This window comes from Silene latifolia, chromosome 9, assembly GCF_048544455.1.
Source record: "Silene latifolia isolate original U9 population chromosome 9, ASM4854445v1, whole genome shotgun sequence".
In the NCBI taxonomy this organism is placed as follows: domain Eukaryota; kingdom Viridiplantae; phylum Streptophyta; class Magnoliopsida; order Caryophyllales; family Caryophyllaceae; genus Silene; species Silene latifolia.
Window position 1 is genome coordinate 211,803,383 of NC_133534.1, and position 23,986 is coordinate 211,827,368.

At 42.3% G+C, this 23,986-nt stretch overlaps 1 non-coding gene across 1 annotated transcript; it reads left to right on the forward strand.

Annotated features, from left to right (window-relative positions):
- Positions 1–22,197: 22,197 nt before the first annotated feature.
- LOC141603566 (small nucleolar RNA R71) lies at positions 22,198–22,303 on the forward strand. The gene has a single exon (XR_012525432.1). It is a non-coding gene; the product is annotated as a small nucleolar RNA R71 (small nucleolar RNA).
- Positions 22,304–23,986: the final 1,683 nt, after the last annotated feature.

Consider the following 23,986-nt stretch of genomic DNA (forward strand, 5'->3'; position numbering starts at 1 on the left):
TGGTTTATGGCATACCGACAGACCCAAATGTCTTCCGTTGCTACTCAAATTTTGCGTGGCCGCTTTATCTGACCCGAGGAACGTTTTACGCGATTTTTGGAGAATTTTGTTCCGGTACCCTGGAATCCCGAAGAACCGTGTATTATATACTTCAATTAGAGCCGTTCGGGTGGTCGTACCGGACCCTTTTTCTTTTTCTCCCGTTTTTTTTATCACGCGTCCGAGGTCGTTTCAAGAGTTAACCTAGTCGATTTCAGCCTCGGATAACGAGTATTAGTACATTTTTCACGATTATCCGAGGTTCGATGAATGCTGGTTTATGGCATACCGGCACCCCCAAATGTCTTCCGTTGCTACTCAAATTTTGCGTGGTCGCTTTATCTAACCCGAGAAACTTTCTGCGCGATTTCCGGAGACTTTTGTTCCGGTACCCTGGAATCCCAAAAAACCGTGTATTATACATTTCAATTTGAGCCGTTCGGGAGGTTGTACCGGGCCCTGTTTCTTTTTCTCCCGGTTTTTCTATAACGCGTCCGAGGTCATTTCAGGAGTTAACCTATTCGATTTCAGCCTCGGATAACGAGTATTTATATATTTATCACGATTATCCGAGGTTCGACGAATGTAGTTTTATGGCATACCGGCACCCCTAAATGTCTTTCGTTGCTACTCAAATTTTGCGTGGGCGCTTTATTTGACCCGAGGAACGTTTTACGCGATTTTCGGAGAATTTTGTTCCAGTACCCTGGAATCCCGAAAAACCGTGTATTTATACACTTCAATTTGAGCCGTTCGGGAGGGCGTACCGGACCCTGTTTCTTTTTTCAACCGGTTTTTTAATCACGCGCCCGAGATTATTTCAGGAGTTAACCTATTCGATTTCAGCCTTGGATAACGAGTATTAATACATTTTTCACGATTATCCGAGGTTCGACGAATGTTGTTTTATGGCATACCGGCACCCCTAAATGTCTTTCGTTGCTACTCAAATTTTGCGTGGCCGCTTTATCTGACCCGAGGAACGTTTTACGCGATTTTCCGAGAATTTTGTTCCGGTACCCTGGAATCCCGAAAAACCGTGTGTTATACACTTCAATTTGAGCCATTCGGGAGGGCGATCGAACCCCTGTTTTTTTTCTACCGGTTTTTTAATCACACGCCCGAGGTCATTTCAGTAGTTAACCTATTCGATTTCTGCCTCGGATAACGAGTATTAATACATTTTTCACGATTATCCGAGGTTTGACGAATGCTGGTTTATGGCATACCGGCACCCCCAAATGTCTTCCGTTGCTACTCAAATATTGCGTGGTCGCTTTATCTAACCCGAGAAACTTTCTGCGCGATTTCCGGAGAATTTTGTTCCTACCACGGAATTCCAAAAACCTTGTATTATACATTTCAATTTGAGCCGTTCGGGAGGTCGACTGGGACCTGTTTCTTTTTCCCCCGGTTTTTCTATAACGCGTCCGAGGTCATTTCTGAAGTTAACCTATTCGATTTAAGCCTCGGATAACGTGTATTAATACATTTTTCACGATTATCCGAGGTTCGAGGAATGCTGTTTTATGGAATACCGGCACCCCTAAATGTCTTTGCGTGGCCACTTTATCTAACCCGAGGAACGTTTTACGCGATTTTCGGAGAATTTTGTTCCGGTACCCTAGAATCCCAAAAAACCGTGTATTATACACTTCAATATGAGCCGTTCGGGAGGTCGTACCGAACCCTGTTTCTTTTTTCTACCGGTTTTTTAATCACGCGTCCGAGGTCGTTTCAAGAGTTAACCTAGTCGATTTCAGCCTCGGATAACGAGTATTAGTACATTTTTCACGATTATCCGAGGTTCGATGAATGCTAGTTTATGGCATACCGGCACCCCCAAATGTCTTTGCGTGGCCGCTTTATCTGACCCGAGGAACGTTTTACTATATTTTTGGAGAATTTTGTTCCGGTACCCTGGAATCCCGAAAAACCGTGTATTATACACTTCAATTTGAGCCGTTCGGGAGGGCGTAACGGACCCTGTTTCTTTTTTCTATCGGTTTTTTAATCACGCGCCCGAGGTTATTTAAGGAGGTAACCTATTCGATTTCTGCCTCGGATAACGAGTATTAATACATTTTTCACGATTATCCGAGGTTCGACGAATGCTGGTTTATGGCATACCGGCACCCCCAAATGTCTTCCGTTGCTACTTAAATTTTGCGTTTCGATTTTATATCGACCGAGAAACTTTCTACGCGATTTCGGAGAATTTTCATCCGCACTGGAATCCCGAAAAACCGTGTATTATACACTTCAATATGAGCCGTTCGGGAGGTTGTACCGGACCCTGCTTCTTTTTCTCCCGGTTTTTTTTTATCACGCGTCCGAGGTCATTTCAGGAGTTAACCTATTCGATTTCAGCCTTGGATAACAAGTATTAATACATTTTTCACGATTATCCGAGGTTCGACGAATGTTGTTTTATGGCATACCGGCACCCTTAAATGTCTTTCGTTGCTACTCAAATTTTGCGTGGCCGCTTTATCTGGCCCGAGGAACGTTTTACGCGATTCTCGGAGAATTTTGTTCCGGTACCCTGGAATCCCGAAAAACCGTGTGTTATACACTTCAATTTGAGCCATTCGGAAGGGCGTACCGAACCTTGTTTCTTTTTTCTACCGATTTTTTAATCTCGCGCCCGAGGTCATTTCAGGAGTTACCCTATTCGATTTCTGCCTCGGATAACGAGTATTAATACATTTTTCACGATTATCCGAGGTTTGACGAATGCTGGTTTATGGCATACCGACAGACCCAAATGTCTTCCGTTGCTACTCAAATTTTGCGTGGCCGCTTTATCTGACCCGAGGAACGTTTTACGCGATTTTTGGAGAATTTTGTTCCGGTACCCTGGAATCCCGAAGAACCGTGTATTATATACTTCAATTAGAGCCGTTCGGGTGGTCGTACCGGACCCTTTTTCTTTTTCTCCCGTTTTTTTTATCACGCGTCCGAGGTCGTTTCAAGAGTTAACCTAGTCGATTTCAGCCTCGGATAACGAGTATTAGTACATTTTTCACGATTATCCGAGGTTCGATGAATGCTGGTTTATGGCATACCGGCACCCCCAAATGTCTTCCGTTGCTACTCAAATTTTGCGTGGTCGCTTTATCTAACCCGAGAAACTTTCTGCGCGATTTCCGGAGACTTTTGTTCCGGTACCCTGGAATCCCAAAAAACCGTGTATTATACATTTCAATTTGAGCCGTTCGGGAGGTTGTACCGGGCCCTGTTTCTTTTTCTCCCGGTTTTTCTATAACGCGTCCGAGGTCATTTCAGGAGTTAACCTATTCGATTTCAGCCTCGGATAACGAGTATTTATATATTTATCACGATTATCCGAGGTTCGACGAATGTAGTTTTATGGCATACCGGCACCCCTAAATGTCTTTCGTTGCTACTCAAATTTTGCGTGGGCGCTTTATTTGACCCGAGGAACGTTTTACGCGATTTTCGGAGAATTTTGTTCCAGTACCCTGGAATCCCGAAAAACCGTGTATTTATACACTTCAATTTGAGCCGTTCGGGAGGGCGACGGACCTGTTTCTTTTTTCTACCGGTTTTTAATCACGCGCCCGAGATTATTTCAGGTGTTAACCTATTCGATTTCAGCCTTGGATAACGAGTATTAATACATTTTTCACGATTATCCGAGGTTCGACGAATGTTGTTTTATGGCATACCGGCACCCCTAAATGTCTTTCGTTGCTACTCAAATTTTGCGTGGCCGCTTTATCTGACCCGAGGAACGTTTTACGCGATTTTCCGAGAATTTTGTTCCGGTACCCTGGAATCCCGAAAAACCGTGTGTTATACACTTCAATTTGAGCCATTCGGGAGGGCGTACCGAACCCTGTTTCTTTTTTCTACCGGTTTTTTAATCACGCGCCCGAGGTCATTTCTGTAGTTAACCTATTCGATTTCTGCCTCGGATAACGAGTATTAATACATTTTTCACGATTATCCGAGGTTTGACGAATGCTGGTTTATGGCATACCGGCACCCCCAAATGTCTTCCGTTGCTACTTCAATTTTGCGTGGGTGTTTTATGTGACCTAAGAAACTTTCTGCGCGATTTCCGGAGAATTTTGTTCCGGTACCCAGGAATCCCGAAAAAACGTGTATTATACACTTCAATATGAGTCGTTCGGGAGGTCGTACCGGACCCTGTTTCTTTTTCTCCCGGTTTTTTTTATCACGCGTCCGAGGTCATTTCAGGAGTTAACCTATTCGATTTCAGCCTCGGATAACGAGTATTAATACATTTTTCACGATTATCCGAGTTTCGACGAATGCTGTTTTATGGCATACCGGCACCCCTAAATGTCTTTCGTTGCTACTCAAATTTTGCGTGGCCGCTTTATCTGACTTGAGGAACGTTTTACGCGATTTTCGGAGAATTTTGTTCCGGTACCCTGGAATCCCAAAAAACCATGTATTATATACACTTCAATTTGAGCCGTTCGGGAGGGCGTACCGGACCCTGTTTCTTTTTTCTACCGGTTTTTTAATCACGCGCCCGAGGTCATTTCTGGAGTTAACCTATTCGATTTCAGCCTCGGATAACGAGTATTAATACATTTTTCACGATTATCCGAGGTTTGACGAATACTGGTTTATGGCATATCGGCACCCCCAAATGTCTTCCGTTGCTACTCAAATTTTGTGTGGCCGCTTTATCTGACCCGAGGAACGTCTTACGCGATTTTCGGAAAATTTTTTTCTGGTACCCTATAATCCCGAAAAACCGTGTATTATATACTTCAATTTGAGCCGTGCGGGTGGTCGTACCGGGCCCTTTTTCTTTTTCTCCCGGTTTTTTTATCACGCGTCCGAGGTCATTTCAGGAGTTAACCTATTCGATTTCAGCCTTGGATAACGAGTATTAATACATTTTTCACGATTATCCGAGGTTCGATGAATGCTGGTTTATGGGATACCGGCACCTCCAAATATCTTTCGTTGCTACTCAAATCTTGCGTGGTCGCTTTATCTAACCCGAGAAACTTTCTGCGCGATTTCCGGAGAATTTTGTTCCGGTACCCTGGAATTCAAAAAAACCGTGTATTATACATTTCATTTTGAGCCATTCGGGAGGTCGTACCGGACCCTGTTTCTTTTTCCCCCAGTTTTCTATAACGCGTCCGAGGTCATTTCAGGAGTTAACCTATTTGATTTAAGCCTTGGATAACGAGTATTAATATATTTTTCACGATTATCCGAGGTTCAACGAATGCTGTTTTATGGCATACCGGCACCCCTAAATGTCTTCCGTTGCAACTTAAATTTTGCGTGGCAGTTTTATCTGGTCTGAGAAACTTTCTGCCTGATTTCCGGAGAATTTTGTTCCAGTACCCTGGAATCCCGAAAAACCGTGCATTATACACTTCAATATGAGCCGTTCGGGAGGTTGTACCGGACCCTGTTTCTTTTTCTCCCGGTTTCTTTTATCACACATCCGAGGTCATTTCAGGAGTTAACCTATTCCTTTTCAGCCTCGGATAACGAGTATTAATACATTTTTCCCGATTATCCGAGGTTCGATGAATGCTGGTTTATGGCATACCCGCACCCCCAAATGTCTTCCGTTGCTACTCAAATATTGCGTGGTCGCTTTATCTAACCCGAGAAACTTTCTGCGCGATTTCCGGAGAATTTTGTTCCGGTACCTTGGAATTCAAAAAAACCGTGTATTATACATTTCAATTTGAGCCGTTCGGGAGGTCGTACCGGACCCTGTTTCTTTTTCCCCCAGTTTTTCTATAACGCGTCCGAGGTCATTTCAGGAGTTAACCTATTCGATTTAAGCCTCGGATAACGAGTATTAATATATTTTTCACGATTATCCGAGGTTCAACGAATGCTGTTTTATGGCATACCGGCATCCCTAAATGTCTTCTGTTGCTACTCAAATTTTGCGTGGCCGCTTTATCTGACCTGAGGAACGTTTTACACGATTTTCGGAGAATTTTGTTCCGGTACCCTGGAATCCCGAAAAACCCTGTATTATACACTTCAATATGAGCCGTTCGGGAGGTCGTACAGGACCCTGTTTTCTTTTTTCTACCGGTTTTTTAATCACGCGCCTGTGTCATTTCAGGAGTTAACCTATTCGATTTTACGCCTCGGATAACGAGTATTAATACATTTTTCACGATTATCCGAGGTTCGATGAATCTTTGGTTTATGGCATACCGGCAACCCCAAATGTCTTCCGTTGCTACTCAAATATTGCATGGTCGCTTTATCTAACCCGAGAAACTTTCTCGGCGATTTAGGAGAATTTTGTTCCGCACTCGGAATTCCAAAAAACCGTGTATTATACATTTTAATTTGAGCCGTTCGGGAGGTCGTACCGGACCCTGTTTCTTTTTCCCCCGGTTTTTTCTATAACACGTCCGAGTTCATTTCAGGAGTTAACCTATTCGATTTAAGCCTCGGATAACGAGTATTAATACATTTTTCACGATTATCCGAGGTTCGACGAATGCTGTTTTATGGCATACCGGCACCCCTAAATGTCTTTGCGTGGCCGCTTTATCTGACCCGAGGAACGTTTTACGCGATTTTCGGAGAATTTTGTTCCGATACCCTGGAATCCCGAAAAACCGTGTATTATACACTTCAATATGAGCGTTCGGGGAGGTCGACGGACCCTGTTTCTTTTTTCTACCGGTTTTTTAATCACGCGCCCGAGGTCATTTCAGGAGTTAACCTATTCGATTTCTGCCTCGGATAACGAGTATTAATACATTTTTCACGATTATCCGAGGTTCGATGAATGCTGGTTTATGGCATACCGGCACCCCCAAATGTCTTCCGTTGCTACTCAAAGTTTGCGTGGTCGCTTTATCTAACCCGAGAAACTTTCTGCGCGATTTCTGGAGAATTTTGTTCCGGTACTGACAGGGCAGTCGTATACCTATCAAAAATAACTAACTAAACTAACTATATAGCTAGGGAAGTCAGGTCGATTTCCTCAAGGAGGTAAGATATCTGTAAAGAGTACGTCTATTTGGTCATAAAATGGGGGTTTGAAAATTATTTTTCTAAACTAAAGGCGTAAAAGAAAGAAAAGCAAGGAAATAGCTGTAAAGGCAGAAAGTAGAGATAAACTATCAATAAAGAAGGGACATGTCAGGATTTCGGTTCACTACATTAGTCCGGTGACTCAACTGCGAGTAGTCTAGATAAATTACTGTGAGACGGATATGGAAAGGTCCTTCCGGTCCACTTTCTATCCTAGATTTCCACTAACTTAACTTTCGTCCTCGTCAGGGTAGTCTACTGTTCATAGCAGGTCTATTTAGTCCAATCTTCCGATCCAGGATTAAATTTAACCAGATTAAAAGGTGACTCAGAAGCGTGCACTCAACTAAGTCGTAAATACAGTTATATTGCCATGGGGACAGAATCTCACAAATAATTCATCTAACCTACTCACTACATTGTCACATTTCTACCGTAGATCCCCTAATCCCAACATGAAATGATTTAGCTACTCGTGCTATTAATATTATCAAAACTAATAACAATGAAATAACTAACATTAAACATGATGAAATAATAATGAAATTGCATAAATAAAGATTAGGGCAGGAATTAAGAAGGAATGAAACAAGTAATTAAAGCAAATGATTGAAAGATTACGATTAAAATAGAGTAAGAGATTACAATCGCAAGAATCTGGCGTAAAGAACAACTACATCCGAGCGAGAAAATCCAGAAGCAAAAGTTATAGTAGAGAGGAAAAAGCAACGTAGTCTTTTTGCAGTGAAACATGAATAAAAGAAAATCAGATCATTAGATACCTAATTACCTAATTAATGTACGTTTAAATAGAAAAATGCTAAGTCCAATAACTAAAAACAAGTTCACGGACTAATTAAAGCCCATGGAAGACAAAACCACTCGATCGAGCAGTCTGAAACAGCTCGATCGAGTACTTCTCCAGGCAAATCTACTCGAACGAGTAACACCCAATTCCAGCACTGTCGATCAAGTAAAACAAACTACTCGATCGAGCAACTGAGCCACAAAAAACACTCGATTGACCAATAAAAGGGCTCGATCGAGCTTCATCTCGTAGCTGACTGCTTCGTAGACCGTTCCTTCACGCATCCCAATGCAAGATCTCATTCCGAAAAATCCCGTCTCCTCAAAAGGCATGCAAAGTAGGACGAAAATGGTACGATTCCACTACTTTCACGTTCATTTCTACAAAACGGACAAAACGAACCAAAGTAGCCAATTCGAGTCATAATGCGATATAAACAGTACAAAAGTACATGGAAATACGTGCTAAAATAGGCTAAAAAGACTATACAAAATGCACGTATCAAATCTCCCCAAACTTAACCTTTACTCGTCCTCGAGTAAACTAAAATGCAACTAATGGAACGGAAATGAAAACTCAGAGCTATCTTATCTTGTCTACTTGAACCGGTTTAATGCAACAAAAATGAACAGTTACAACTATGCAGTCAATACGCAAACGAGTTATAAGTTGTTTAGAAATATAGCCGACTTATCGACCTTGCAAGACCAACAAAATCGGACTCTCACGTGGTCACTCTTCTCTCATTAAGCAAAGGGTGAATAATACATGTGAAAGAGATAAAGAGAAACAGTCACTAACCTAACTGCGACCTACATAGCATGCATGCAACAAAAATGAAAGAGAATTCAAGTACCAATGCACACGCTCCAACCAATAATGTCCGTCACAGCCGAGGGCTTACAAATGATATGGGAATAGTGAGGTTCAGGTGAGAAAAGGCAAAACAAGTTATGGAAATGTGGAGGTAAAAGCGCCAAGCTTGTTCCTAAACAGGACCATATAAGACCGTCTGAATTTCAACTGACTGAAAAATAAAGTACAAGTGCCCTTTATTTGGCACACAACTCACTAATCACATACACTATCTCCTCAAAAATATGGAATAAGAATGGAGGAGTTAGACGGTCACAAACTTCCCTTTTTTAATACCGTCTAAATGAATCAACTGATACAAAACAAATATTATTTTCAACTTTTTTTTTCATTTTTCTGACATACGTGAATCATACATTTTTTTCATTTTTTTTTTCTTTTCTTCTTCACGTTTTTTCCTTCCCCTTTATTTAAACCAACTCCAATCAAAATGATACGGGCCCAATTGCAGACGGAAAATCATACCACAAAAGACATACTAAACTAGCTTGACTAGACAGGCTTAGTTTGGGTAGTAGCTAATGGGTCAAAAAGGCAAGTTTTGGCTTAAGTGGAGCTAAATGGGTGAAAAATATAAGAAAAGGGGAAAATTTGCAAGCACCTCCTCGCATGTGACACCGACCACAAACCCGAATGTGTTCATTCGACAAGAAATCGAATGTCATAAAAGTTCAAAAATGATGGACATGCTATGCAAGGAGTACTACTCTCAATTCCTAATGAACTGGTCATGAATGTCGACAGTTATGGGCTCTAAATCTCAGAAAGTTTAAAGTAGGTTGCCAATTTATCAGGTCAAGTCTAAACAGTCAGCTATATTTGAACAAAAACTCGTAGACTATGCGTATGACAAAGGTAATAACTGTCAATGAAAGTGCAGGGCTCAATTAAAATGACAAGTTATAGTGCAATATCATCACGGAAATCAACCGTTCCGACTCAACCTATATGCAAAAATAAACGTGAATATTTTTTTGAATTTACTAATTTTTCGTTTTTTTTTATTTAAATTTTATGAAATGAATAAACAATGCAAGCTGAAAATATAAACGTGAATGCAAAATAAATGCAAATGCAGACTCAAAAGGATGCAATGCCCTCCCCAAACCAAAACGGACAACGCCCTCGTTGTCCTCCAGCATACACCAGTAGATATAGACAGGGGAACGGGAATATACAACCAATAAAGAATAAAAAACAGTAAAATAAAAAGGAGACAAAAGAAATAAAAGAGCGAGAATAAACATACAAAACACGAACTCCCCAAACCAACCTGAAAACTGGGGAAGTGATTAGATCAGCAGATACTCGTCAGCCTCCTCCGTCACGTCCTCCACCGTCACGGTGTAGTCCGGATCCACCTCCTGCTCTCTCCTCCTCCTCCTCTGCTCAGTTCGAGATCTCTCCGCTGCCGTCACCGGGTCCTCGTCCTCCTCCTCCTCCTCCTCACTAGCAGGCTCCGGGTACCCCTTAGCTGGGTGCCGGTAAAAGGAAGGATGTGGCCAACCCTCTGGGATCAGACGGTGTCGCCGCATGTGATACTCGTATAGAGGGAACAAAGTCAAAGCTATGTCTCTCTCCATACGAGCCTGTCTCTCTGCAATCTCGATCAACAAACTGTCATGGCGCCCTTGGTCCATGACCGAGGACGCCTCAAAGGGTGGAGGAGGTACAAAATTAGTCGGTAGGACCGGCTGTGTCTGTGTCTGGTCAGCAGGCGCGGGAGTAGGAGTAGGAGTAGGGATCGGGGTAGGTGTGGCCGTGGAAGTCTGGCCACCTGTGGAAGGTGCGGATCCCTCTCCGGTCTCAAGTCTACGCCGCTTCTTAGCAGCGGGTAAGGTAGTAGGTGGTCTGATCGGTAGGTGGTACTCGGGTAGAGGTGGTGGTCGGGCGCCCCGTGCAACAATAGGCAAAGGGGCTAGACGAGGGAGAGTGGTGCAAGGTAGGTCTACGGACAAGGAACCGTCTATCTTCCAGGTCCAGTAGTCAGAAGTCAGCCAGGTCTGAGAGTGCATAGTCACTAGGCTCAGGTACCTATCTCCCTCAATGTACGGTAGGTCACGAGGCAAGGCCTGGAGGAGAGAGCGGGCAAGAATGGTGGCTATGCCACCGCAGACGATACTATCCCTGATCTTCTCTCCCTGATCCTGGAAGTACTGGGCGGTCAAGTATGCAATGTTGAGGGTAAAGGGACCCCCGCAGTCGATGTTCAGGTAACCGCCTAAAATGGAGAGCTCGTTGTTGTTGATGTTGTTTGGGTCTCTTCGGCCAAAAATAGTACTCCATATCAGTCTAAGGAAGTAATGGGCAGGAGGAAGGTGGACCTGAGTGAGCTTTCGCTCGGGAAAGGTGGTCTGGGCCAAGGTCCGCCAAAGCTGACGGATGACCTTCCAAGGGGCAACAGTGGCGCCCGTAAAGGAAAGTCCAAGTCGAGTACCAAACTCCTCGAATGTCATCGAAAAAGTCTGGTTGAACAACCGGAAGGACACAGAAAGACTAGTAGGGTTAGCATCGTGTGCCCCGAAGGAGAAGGTGAAGGAGCTGAAGAACTCGAGACTCAGCTCCCGAAAGGTATGGCCACTCATAGTGATCAGTCCGGCCTTCCCCGTGCCCCGTAAAAGCTCACAAACTGGCTCATAGAAACCGAGCCTCTCAAGTGACGTACGGCAAAGGAAACGTGTAGGGAGAAACTCGCAGTCAACTAAGTTATAAAATCTAGTACGATGTACACCATTAACAAAAATTACCTGCGGGTACTCAGGGTGGGAGTCAAGAGTGTCGTCCACTCGAATCGTGACCATGCCAGCAGAGACGCTAGGAGAAGGTGTAGCACGACCACGACCACGACCGCAACCCCGGCCTCTAGAACCTGAAGTAGAAGACCGTCCAGTGACGGTACGAGGTACTAGGGCCGCTCTAAAGGCAGCTGCGGCTGCAAATGATAGTGAAGCAGCAACAGTGGACGCAGCAGAGACCGCCACTGAGGAAGAAAGGCTAGTAGCAGTGCTAGCAGCTGTGGCTAAAATAGTGTTAGTAGCAGTGCTAGCAGCTATGGCTGAAACGGAGCTAGTGACGTAGAGTGATGTCATCGGGTCACATCCAATCAAACACATTTATAATACTCAACAAACAACTAGTTAGCGGTAAGTCGAGGTCGATCCATGGGACGGTGTGCTTTGGGTTCTAAGTCTATCTATCTCAATTTATGCTAGTGTCACAATTGATGGGGTTTGTAGTTGTGTCTATACTAATGCAAACAATAAGGTAAAACAAGCAACGAAAAGGGAGGATGTGAACAAATGATTAAAAGTGCTAGGATATCATGGGGTCATAGGGGATTCATGGTGTTGATCATACAAACATGTTTATAAAGTTGCAAGCAATTAATGTTGTGGAGGAACCGAGTTGGTTTATGTCTTACGGTTCATAGGAAGAGTTGGGTCCCGGAGCCGAATCGATTAGATTGTACAACACCTACAAGTCGACTTACTTTCCTCCTATTCAACTTCTATGCATGGTTTAACAAGACTCGAGTTGGTTTATATCTTACAAGTCAAGTTGAGTAGATAAGAGATGGTAAAAATGCAAGGATTCATAGGCTTAGCATTTCATCAAACATAACATGTGCATAAAGTTGACATCACAACAAGCAAGCAATTTGATTATGAAAACATATTAGATTAAGCATTAATCAATCCCATGTTGGTTTCCCCTAATTACCCACTAATCCTAGCTAAGAGACTACTCACTCATTATCATGGGAAACATGTCATTAATGGTGTCAATCATCACAACAAGTATAAACATGATAATAAAATGAAGAAATAAACAATAAAGATTAAAGAGTAAAGGAATTATACCAAACTTGAGATGATCCAAATAATAAAGCAAAGAATAATAGAAGAAACTTGATGATTGATGGAAGGTTGTCAATCCTCCAAGAATAACCCAATAATCTTCAATTACCCAATAATAAACTTGAATAATAAACTTGAACAATAATTAAGGAGAGATTAATGTGTAATTTGTGGAAAGATTAAAGAGTAATTTATTCTAATCTACTCCTAATCTAATCTAAAGAAGGATTTTCTACTCTAAAACAACATGCTTGATTAATTACAAAGATGGGGTATTTATAGTGGAAATTAGGTGGGATGCATTAGGTTAACTAAGGGCTAAACTAGTAATTACACTTTTTTAAGTTGGGCAAGGAGACTCCGGTATTTCTTGAAGGAAGGGCGTCTTTCTTTGTAGCTTGGAGAAGACGAAATTCTGCTGTGAAGGAATCCGTGCGGATTGGTGTCGGGAAGGACGGATTGTGGCAATGGAATCCGAGCGGATTCAAGAGAATCCGGGCGGATTCGGGTGGAGGAATCCGAGCGGATTCAGAGTAGGACGCTCGGATTGTTTTGTGGAGACGGGCGGATTTGAGACAATCCGCTCGGATTGTTCTTCAGCAGTGGTTTTTCTTCTTTTCTTCCCTTTTTGCTCATTTCCGTTTTATTCTTGCGGGATTGGTCTTTAGTCCTTGCTTCCTCTTCATACTAGTTCATCTATCATCGTCAAGTAGCTTCCAAAGGTCCACTCTATTCATGAGTGCCATCAAATCATTAATCCCTGGGGTATTGGGGATTGCCGGCTGAAATGGGGTATATGGAGTGGGGTAAGGTGGAATAGGGACGTAGGAAGGTGGGCGCATGGGTATACCCGGCCCTCCACGAGGTGGTTGACGGCGTGGCTCTTCCCTTTGAGGGGGATTTTCAAGAATTTGGATATCAAGGAGGTAGCTTGGTGGAGGAGAGTATGGACTCAATCTTGGGTCAATGCCCGGTATCTTCCATCCTTCAAGGATCATCGAAGTGCAACCCTTGGTGTACCATTCCACACTCCCATCTTGAGTGTAGTTGCACCATCGGTGACTATAGAAGATGGTGTGCTCATCAATCAAAGTCCTCCCTTCAAGAGGAATATAGGTTCCTCGGGCATTGAACACGGGACAAAGGTGTTTAGCCAAAATTGTAATTAGACCTCCCATCACGAAGGTCTTAAGTTGAGATGTCCCTTGAGCAAAGTCATGTAACCTAGTGAGTATCTCAAGTGGCGTATTGAAGTTATAACGCCTCACCGCTCGAACATTCAAATAAGACTCAAGAAAAGTTAAGTCGATGAGAGTACACCGATCTTGCTCGTACCTCCCATTGATGCATCCGGCTACAAAGCGTTCGGTGAATCGAATCACCGGATGTTGGATAGCAAATGTATAGCAACGCTTTATATGGGTAAAGTCCCTCCCGGAGATAGCTTTCCAAAGAAAATCCACATTAAAATTATCGGGCTTTTCGGTATAGTCGGTGGGTACTCCAAGACCGAAAACATAGGCAAATTCCTCAAGAGAAAGAACATGGTCGCGGTTGCATAACCTAAACTCCATGCCTATATTGTTGCGGGCATCCGCCATAATGTGAAGGCTACTCAAGAACTCAAGGGTGAGACTAAGGTAAGTCTCTTCATGAGCATGGAAAAAGTTCCCAATGCCAAGGCCATTAAAGAACATCTCGGTAGGGTACCTTATCTTAAGGATTTCCAACACCCTAGTGTCAACAAATTGAGTAGGCTCGTATTTCTTACCTAGAAGCTCGACGAATTTTTCGCGGTGGTCGTCGGAGAGAAAAATCACTTCTTGGAAGTTGTTGAGTTGTTCAATACCTCCCCTCATTATCACATCTCGTGGTGTTGAAGAGGTTGATCCCTTGCGCTTCTTCCCGATCGATTCAATCAATTTCTTGGCCTTTCCCTTGGTGCTCATGTTGGTGATGGTGGTGTTTTTGAGGATGTGAAGGTGATTTTGAGGATTGAAGAGAGTGTTTAGGGTTTGGTAGAATGAGGAAATGAGGGAGAAGGGGGGTGATTATATAGAAGAAGTAGGGAATCCGAACGGATAAGGATAGACCAAACCCGTTTTATCCGCATGAACAGTACAATCCGAGCGGATTGCAATCGGGACGGGCGGATTCTCGATGGGGAAGACGGGCGTCTTTTGCAGAATCCGCACGGATTCTAGAACAGAGAAATCCTATGGTTGAGAAGCAGGGAAAAGACGGGTGGATTTTGTACGGGACGCACGGCTTGATCAGGACGGGCGGATTCTTGATAATCCGCACGGATTTTGACACAGTTTAAAATCTTGCTTCTGGACGACATGCGGGACGGGCGTCCCGTGGAGAAGACGGATGGATTGTCTGGGACGGGCGGATTTCATTGAATCCGCTCGGATTCTTCCTCGATTTCAAGTTTTCTTTTTCGTTGGCCGTGGACGGGCGGATTTTCCGTAATCCCGGGCGTCTCTGCTTCTTTCTTCTTCTTCTTTCTTCTTTCGTGAAATGATAAACCCCTTTTCACCGATTTTCTCTTTTTCCTTATCTTGTTCTGAAATTTGCTCATAAATCATGTAAGATGACTCTCTCTCTCTCTCTTCTCTCTCATGCAAGAAATTAAATGCAAATGTAAATGTGCAATATCATACAAGATAAAAGGGTTCAAGAAATATCTTACAAATGGTGGTTTGAGGTAGGACTCCACCAAACTAGTTCAATTTGTAGCAATTCTTATCCATAGAGCTCAAGGCTCTCAACAAAAGGTCAAAAGCTTGTGAACAAGCTCCAAACAAGCATAAGTATGGGTTGCTCCATTTGAAAATGAAATTTGGCCAAGGAGGCTTGTAGAATGTTCTTTTTCTTGCCTCCTCCTTAGTGTTAGGGCTTTCCCAATGCTTTAAGTATATACATCCGTGATTCTTGTTAAGATTAAGCATGAAGTGTGGTTCATTTCCATCCGGGGACTTCCACTTACCAACTTCTTCTTCAATTTTGGTGATGACGATAGCATTTTGATTTTTCAATCCTTCCAAGGTGGAAGGAGAATTTTCATAACTTTGATGATCGGATACCATAGGAGTCGAGATTATGGGTGCCAAATCTTCACAAGTAGCCTCACGAGCAATTTTCTCTTTGAGCTTTTTCACCAAATAACTCTTGTAAGATACTTTGGCTTTTTGAAGAAGATCTAACATATCCTCTTCAATGATCAATGGCTCCATGATAGGTGCCAAGTGGTCTTCATGAAGGATAAAGGAAGGACGTTCTTCTTCGTGATAGGGTATCTCAAATGTCTCAAGGATAGGCTCCTCAAGCAAGGTGATATTGTGAATCCCTCCTCTAGGTTCATCATCATTGTTGCTATCCTCACGTAAATCATAAATGGGGGCTTCATCTAGCTCTTTTTCCAACACCTCAACGTTCACATCAAAGGACACACCCTCATACTCACAAAGGTTAAGAGTATTTGGTTTGCTCAACCTCATGTCTTCCTTATCAAACACAACACTTTCATAGTCACAAGAGCTCAAGGAACTTGGCTCCTCCCACTTCTCATCTTTCATGTCAAAGGTCACTACTTCAAACTCGCATTTATGCTCAATATCCAAAGAACGGTGGTGAGTGATTGCTTGGAATTCTTTTAATTGGGCAATTTGAATCCCCAATTCCTCTCTTTGGATGGCGATGTTTTTAAGAACATCTTCCTCTTTTCGGCTCTCTTCTAGCATTTGTTGGAAGAATTTTTGTTGATCTCCCATCATTTGGAGAATCACATTTTCAATGGGTTCATCTTCTTGTTGTGGGTAGGTGTGAAAGTGGTTGTATTGTGGCAATTGAAACTCACTATGGAGTGGGTATTGGGTGGGTAGTTGTTATGGATATTGGATGTGAGTGTTTTGGTTGGAAAATTTGGGGTAGTAGTTAGGATTTTCATTGTACGAATAATAAGGTAGGTTTGTGTTGACTTGCTCCTCAAACTCCCCATACCCATAGTCATACTCAAAAGATCCAACATATACTCCATAACTCATGTCTTGAGTCATCATAGTTAAGACAAGGAAACAACTACAACATGGAACTACACAAAAACGGTAAGAACAATCCTTGGGGAACAAGTTCCTCAAGGTGAAAGCAAAATCAAAATAGACAAACAAGTAAGAACTTAATCACATAGCACCATCCCCGGCAACGGCGCCATTTTGACGTAGAGTGATGTCGTCGGGTCACATCCAATCAAACACATTTATAATACTCAACAACCAACTAGTTAGCGGTAAGTCGAGGTCGATCCATGGGACGGTGTGCTTTGGGTTCTAAGTCTATCTATCTCAATTTATGCTAGTGTCACAATTGATGGGGTTTGTAGTTGTGTCTATACTAATGCAAACAATAAGGTAAAACAAGCAACGAAAAGGGAGGATGTGAACAAATGATTAAAAGTGCTAGGATATCATGGGGTCATAGGGGATTCATGGTGTTGATCATACAAACATGTTTATAAAGTTGCAAGCAATTAATGTTGTGGAGGAACCGAGTTGGTTTATGTCTTACGGTTCATAGGAAGAGTTGGGTCCCGGAGCCGAATCGATTAGATTGTACAACACCTACAAGTCGACTTACTTTCCTCCTATTCAACTTCTATGCATGGTTTAACAAGACTCGAGTTGGTTTATATCTTACAAGTCAAGTTGAGTAGATAAGAGATGGTAAAAATGCAAGGATTCATAGGCTTAGCATTTCATCAAACATAACATGTGCATAAAGTTGACATCACAACAAGCAAGCAATTTGATTATGAAAACATATTAGATTAAGCATTAATCAATCCCATGTTGGTTTCCCCTAATTACCCACTAATCCTAGCTAAGAGACTACTCACTCATTATCATGGGAAACATGTCATTAATGGTGTCAATCATCACAACAAGTATAAACATGATAATAGAATGAAGAAATAAACAATAAAGATTAAAGAGTAAAGGAATTATACCAAACTTGAGATGATCCAAATAATAAAGCAAAGAATAATAGAAGAAACTTGATGATTGATGGAAGGTTGTCAATCCTCCAAGAATAACCCAATAATCTTCAATTACCCAATAATAAACTTGAATAATAAACTTGAACAATAATTAAGGAGAGATTAATGTGTAATTTGTGGAAAGATTAAAGAGTAATTTATTCTAATCTACTCCTAATCTAATCTAAAGAAGGATTTTCTACTCTAAAACAACATGCTTGATTAATTACAAAGATGGGGTATTTATAGTGGAAATTAGGTGGGATGCATTAGGTTAACTAAGGGCTAAACTAGTAATTACACTTTTTTAAGTTGGGCAAGGAGACTCCGGTATTTCTTGAAGGAAGGGCGTCTTTCTTTGTAGCTTGGAGAAGACGAAATTCTGCTGTGAAGGAATCCGTGCGGATTGGTGTCGGGACGGACGGATTGTGGCAATGGAATCCGAGCGGATTCAAGAGAATCCGGGCGGATTCAGGTGGAGGAATCCGAGCGGATTCAGAGCAGGACGCTCGGATTGTTTTGTGGAGACGGGCGAATTTGAGACAATCCGCTCGGATTGTTCTTCAGCAGTGGTTTTTCTTCTTTTCTTCCCTTTTTGCTCATTTCCGTTTTATTCTTGCGGGATTGGTCTTTAGTCCTTGCTTCCTCTTCATACTAGTTCATCTATCATCGTCAAGTAGCTTCCAAACGTGCACGAAAGACGGGAATTTCCGCCTTATTATCTCCTTTTCTACAAAACATATGAAATGCGATAGAAAAGCAAATAGGAAGGTTTTGACGGATAAAATGACCATAGAATGTTATAATAGTATGCAAAATAGGCTCAATTAGGGGACTAAATGTGCGCAAATAATGGTCACATCAGCTAGCAGCAGTAAAAACGGTACCAGCAGCAGAAACTAGGAACACAGGGGCTGTGGTACTAACGGAAGTGGAGGCGGTGGTAACAGCAGGGACCACCGCCTCAGACAAGGACGGAATGGCAGCGGAACTCGTAGAAGGCATAAATCTAGAATCCATCCTAGTCAAATAAGGCAGGGGAAACTGATAAAAAAAACAGCATGAACACAGTAGAGAATTTCCCTAAACAGTCGAAATTTTCGACTGGCAGCCCTAATTCCCGAATTTTTCCTCAATAAATTGAATGAAGCAGGTAATCAGCGATAGGGGAAGGGTAGCAGATGACAAATGCAGCAAATTAAGCAACAATTAAAGCAAATTAGGCATATGGCAGCAGGAAAAACCCAATTCACAGTCGAAAATTTCGATTGACAAGAACCCTAATCGCAAATTTCCCATAAAATTCAAAGTAACCATGTGAAAATCAATAAGGTAAGGGAATTAATCATCAAGTAAGGCAAAATAAGCATTGAATCACAATAATAGTCGAAAAATTCGACCCAAAATGAATTTCGAAACCCTAATTCCTAATTTAATTCAAGAGAAGGCAAAATTAATGAAATTGAAATGCAAAGAAGTATTGGAATTACTTACTTGATGATGAGGAACCTACAAATTGAGCAATTAATCGACAAAACAAGCAAGAATGGCGATTTTTGATCGAAAAATCGCAAACCCTAATTCCTCTAATTGACCGTGTAAAACAGCAAGTATCATGGGGAAAGCAGAGGGCAATGGACGATTAAATAGCAATGAATAAAATGTAGGTGGTGGATTTGGTATAAGGGCAATAAAAATGGAGATATTGGAGATTTTGGTCGCAAATAAGGTGAAGGGAGGACGAAATAACGAAAGAGGTAAGAAAGTAATAAGAAAAAGAAGGAATTTAAAGAGACTCCCTGCGTGTCCTTTGCAAAATCACTCGATCGAGTGATTTAAAACCACTCGATCGAGAGTTCCTGTATATATTTCACTCGATCGAGTAAAAATTTACTCGATCGAGTACCCCCCTTTTCAGCTTTTGTCCATCGAGCAATAAGAAACCATTCGATCGATCAACTTTCACTCGATCGAGTACAAAAAGTACTCGATCGAGCTCTTTTCCTCGTGTAAGCCTTTGAATTTGCGTATAATTCCCCAAACCTGCATAAAAACACTCGCAAAAGTATCCCAAAATACCAAATATAAATAGTAACAATCTATAGTCTTCTAAACTACGCTAAAAGTGTCTAAATTCTAATTGTCCTAATTAAATGCAATAAAAAAATCCTACGGAAATTAAAAATTGTTTTTACAATTTGTTACACGGGGCATTTCCCCGCTCACTTCTCAAAGCAATTCAGCAGCCCCTCGGAGGGCTCCTGACTGGAGGACGTCACCTCAGCAACATTAACCGCCCTCTTCATTCTCCACGAGCTTGTATTTGAATCATTAGGAGGAGAATAGTTGACGTCCACATACACGCAAACTTTCCTCGTCCTTACTCCTTTCTTACCAGCTTTAGCGTCATCACTCCCACTTTGACTGACATTAATTGCACAATAATCATTGACAGCTCCTTCAATATTTTCATCTGTACCTGCAGCAAGGAAAACAGACGAACTTTCCTCCTTTTTGCTCTCAATCTAAGGCGGAGGGGTCACGATAGCAGCACAATATTCCAAATCTTCATTTGGAGTGTCAATAGGACGATTAGTAGAAGAGAGGGCATTGCAAGGCTGAGCTTGCATGAGAGCCCTTCGGAACTTAGACTGTTGGAAAATCAATTCCTCATCCCCAACCTGAAAAGTCAATATCTTGCCCCCGACGTCTATCACTGCACGGGCAGTGAATAAAAATGGCCTCCCTAAAATGATAGGGGTATGTGTGTCCTCGGGGATGTCAAGTACACCGAAGTCAATGGGAATAAAGAATTTCCCGATCTTAACATGTATGTCTTCTATGACACCTAATGGTCGTGATATACTACGGTCGACCATCTGAACAGTCATATTTGTGCAATTAAACTTGGTCAAACCAAGTCTCTTAGCAAGAGATAGCGATAAGACACTCACGCTAGTGCCAAGATCGCATAACGCGTTATCAATTAAGTGGGTACCAATGTGACACGGAATTGAGAAACTACCCGGGTCTGACTGTTTAGGAGGTAACTTATTCTGAACTAGGGTCGTCCCTACCTCGATAAAAGCTACCGTCTCATGATCGTTAATGTGCCTCTTACGTGATAAAATTTCTTTCATAAATTTAAGGTAAGAGGGTACATGTGTCAGCAATTCGGCGAACGGAATGGTAACTTGCAAGCTTTTCAGGAGTTCGGCTAATTTACCAAACTATTGATTAGCCTTTGTGTTCTGCAGATGCCTCGGGAAGGGTACCCTGATGGGTATCTCGAGCCCCTTGTTCCTCTCCTCTAACGTATCAGCTGTATCAAGCTCTACATCCTTCAATCGAGACTTCTTACCTCTCGAACGAGGTCTTTCAGGTGATATTTCACTCAATCGAGCACTAGCAGGCGCTCATCGAGGTCTTCTTTATCACCATCACTCGATCGAGCAAAAATATCATTCGATCAAGCAGAATCCTCAATAAAATCACTCGATCGAGCTGTTTGTTTTGCTCGATCGAGATGTTCTTTTTCCTGGTCACTTGATCGAGTATAAATTCCACTCGATCGAGTCTTTTCTTCAGCTTTTTCACTCGATCGACCACCTGAAACCAGTCGATCGAGTATCTTCTTTGTCGCCAGCTCTTTTTCTTCAATAGTGCACTATTCATCAGCAGTAATTACCTTCGTCGGGTCTGATTTCAACAATTCCGGTCCCTCATATGAACGACCGCTTCTCAGATTGATTAAATTCACCATCTCGTGTGGATTCTTATCAGCTTGTGACGGTAAATGACCATGCTTCCTCGTGGATTGGTTCGCGGCTAACTGGGCAACTTGAGTTTCAAGTGACTTGATGGATGCATCTTTCTGTTGGTCACTTAGTTGCCATTGCTTTGTTAAAGACTGCATCATCATCTTCAACTCAGATAACTCGCTCACCCCACCTGAGGATGATGCACCGTGATTAGGTGTAGGAAAGGAAGGAGGATTCTGAAAGCCTTGTTGAGCCTTATGAGGAGGGACATATGGATGCTGCTGCTGCGGAGGAGGGGTAGGATTAAGCACATTTTGACTTGTCCACTTCAAATTGGGATGGACCGCCCCTTGGTTATTATAATAGGAACCCCCTCCTTGCCTATATTGTTGAAAAGCAAGGACCTGTTCCTTCTCTGTAAGACATCCAATAGCAGTATGACCGTCATTGCTCCCACACCTCTCACATGTGATGGTCTCTCCTCTAGTAAGCAAATGGACCGTCTGAGGCTCCCCAGCAAAATGCAGCTCCAATTTATCAAAACGAGCATTCCTGGCTTCCAGATGAGCCACGACTGCCTTATCAACTGCGTGAACTGTTCGAATACCATCCCTCGAGTTCCCATACTCAGCACAATGGGTCGCCATCTCCTCAATAATCGCCCATCCCTTATCATCATTAGTATTCTTTTGGAATCTTCTGTTAGATGAGGCATCAAGTATGGCTCTGTGGTCATCGTACAACCCATTGTAGAACTGATTGGACAGAAACCCTGGATCAAAACCATGGTGAGGAAGAGACCTCACCAACCTCTTGAACCGGCACCATGCTTTATAGAACATTTCATCCGGTGCCTGCTTGAAACTAGTGATCTTAGCCCTCAGCTGATTAGTGTGCTGCAGAGGGAAATATCTCTTATAAAAACCAAGAGCAAGGGTCTCCTAGTATGTGATCCCTGCGGCCGTACGGTCCAAGTCAGTCAGCCACTCCTTGGCTGAGCCAGTCAAAAAGAAAGGAAACAGCACCTCCTTAATCTTATCTTTAATTACCTCTTTTGTGGCGGGGATAGTAGAACATTGTAGATACCTCATTTCTGCACCTCTCGTAAGCCACCTAGTGATGATTGGGCCGCATGTTTGGTACGCGGAACGATTTGTGACAGTTCGTAAGTTTATCGTCAAGTGATTGCTCAAATATTAATGTCTACCTCTTAGTTGTCATCTACGTGCCGATACGGTCGTTTTGACAGTAATTAGAGTACATTTGGAATCCGGGCCTAAAACCGTCTCCATTTTCTGATAACCGTTAAATCCCGAGTCAGAATGTTCTGGAATGTTCCGGATATTTCTATTCCATATTTTATAAATATTTCACAATCTTTATCCTTTGGTAAACAATTTCCCATTATATTCATACAAGATATTAAGGAAAACCAAAATATTCCGTCCTACCATAACTTAAACACGGAAATATTTCTTCCGCAGGAGGAAACCCCTTGGGAACAGACGCAGCAGGTGCTGCGCCTCTTCCAAGAGACGAAGTGACTGTTGCGCCTCTTCCCAGGTCCTTTTCTGCGTGTTTTTCGTATCTTTTTTATATCTTTCCGAGATTCACTTCCAAAGACTCTCCGAAACCCTAATTCCTTCACGTTATTAGTATAAATAGGAGCCTTCGCTCCTCATATTTCTCACGCGAGTGTCCGCCCTTATCTTCTCCCTTTGTATTCTAGACCTTTGTTCTTACTTTTTGGCGTCTACGTGCTTGAACATTCGACCACGTAAGCTCGGATCCTTCTGAGTACCAGCCTCGTTTGCATGACCGACCAATTTGACAACCTCCACAATCAATCAACTTAATTAAACTAATCGTTTTCCTCTTACGAGGGCACTTTCATATTTGCATTATAGTTCGAGTCGAGCATCGCTAATCGATAACTTAGTCCTTCTCGTTTCGTCAAACATGTAAGTCTGAGGGTGTATAATCTCTTTTTTTATTATTGTTCTTTACTTTTGTATCATCATTAATGTAAGGTTTATGTCGAAAACACCTCTTAAAACCGATTTCTAAAACCGTGCTTTAAAACCTCTTTTTTGCGAATTTCCAGAAGGCAAACCGTCGAGAAAGGACGCAGCAACTGCCGCGCCTCTTCGAAGGAGCGCAGTTCCTGCTGCGCCTCTTCGTGAGGCTGCCGCAGTTCCTGCTTCCTTTCTTCTTCCTTCGTCCTCTGTAATTCGTTCGTCAAAATTTGTCTCGTTTGTTTCCTGGTAATTCTTTGACATAATAGCTTATAATCTCACATGTATATTATTTATCATTCATTCGCATGTTTAATTCGTCATTAAATTCGACTTAAATCCCTTATAATCCGATATTTGCGGGTTTTCGTCATTAAATTCAATCCGGGTTGTAGGAATTCGATTTGTTCATATTGGGTTTCTGGAATTCGATCTTTGATATATTTTCGATCTGTTATGCATGATATTCGTCATTAATTTATCATTAATTCATCATGTTTAGTCTATTTTGTTCACCTATGTCACTAATCAATCATTCTTCCATGTAAATAAAT